Raw genomic sequence first — 1,301 nt, 5'->3', positions numbered from 1 at the left:
CGCCTCACTTCGGAGGCGGCCTCCTCGCTCCCCCGGAGCCCTCCGGGACGGCCTGGCGCCGCTCCCAGCGCAGCAGCGAGCCCGTGGGCCGCGGCGGGCCGCCTGACAGCTCGGGTTGCTGCTGCCTCTCCGGCCATCTTGTGCCGTGTGTGGTGTCTCTCCCGTCTCCTCGCTCGGCTTTGCTCCCTCCTCCTCCTCCCCCCCCACCCACCCGCCCCACACACCACACAACATGGCCTCTTCGCTGCGGCGGTGGCTGCGGCGGCGGCAGGAGCTCCGCCGCGTTCCAGCTCGCTCCCCTCCCCCAACCTCCCGCCTGCAGCCCCGGGACCCCCAGTGCGCACGCGCGCCACCACCAGCCCGCCGCGGCCATTGGCTGGGTCGGCTTCCTGCCATCGCTTCCCGGAGCAGCCTCACGCACTCTGGTTGGTGCCTTTCTCCCTCCTCGACAACATCTTACTGCACACTATTGGTCGATTCAGATCCCACCTCTTCCACCTTCTCAGCGACAATAGGATTGACTTAGTGCCAATCATTCCCCTTAGGCGTTTCGGCCGAGAAGTCGCGGCCTGCGATTGGCAGATGATGAAACCTTTGGGTTTGCGGGAGAGACGTAGCTTTCTGCTCCGCAGTGCGGAGTCCTCGTAGCTAGTTGGTTTGTTTCTGGTACAGGCTAAGACAGGCTCTCGCTCTGATCATTGAAACCTTAGGATTTGCTATTTCTGACTTGAGTTTTTTTTTTTCCCGTCTTCAAAGAAAAGGGAATGGTGAAGCAAAGATGACGTGATTAACAAGATAGGCAAAGACTGTGCACGTCCTTCACTCTTAGGCAAGCAGCCATAGCCTCAGGATCCCCCCCCCCCTCCAAGCAACCAGACCTGCCTTCAGGTCACAGAGACAGGAGCAGCGATTTTGATCAGCACGTTCCCTAACGTAACATATGACTTGATGTGCCGTTTATTTGAGGTAACCTGTTAGCATACCCAGTGTCCGAGGCCTTAACGACCCAGCCTCATTCCTGACTAGTTGGATTCCGGAAGATTTGTCGAAATGGTAGCTTAAACGTGAACAGCCACGTCTGCCTGTCCAGCTTTCCCGAGAGCATTACACAAAACAAGTTTTCATTTCCTCTCAGGAAAGTCCACTTTTTTCCATTTCTTCTTCCCACTTCTGCCTGGAGCCAACTTCAGTCAGAACACAAGTTAACATCTGAATCGTCCTCCAGTAGCTAAGGAAAGAAAAGTTGTTCTCTCGCAGTAGTGGCATTTAGAAATTTCTTTTATCAAGGGACCGGGGTTGGG

This window comes from Microtus ochrogaster, chromosome 22, assembly GCF_000317375.1.
Source record: "Microtus ochrogaster isolate Prairie Vole_2 chromosome 22, MicOch1.0, whole genome shotgun sequence".
In the NCBI taxonomy this organism is placed as follows: domain Eukaryota; kingdom Metazoa; phylum Chordata; class Mammalia; order Rodentia; family Cricetidae; genus Microtus; species Microtus ochrogaster.
This window is presented reverse-complemented; position numbering follows the sequence as displayed.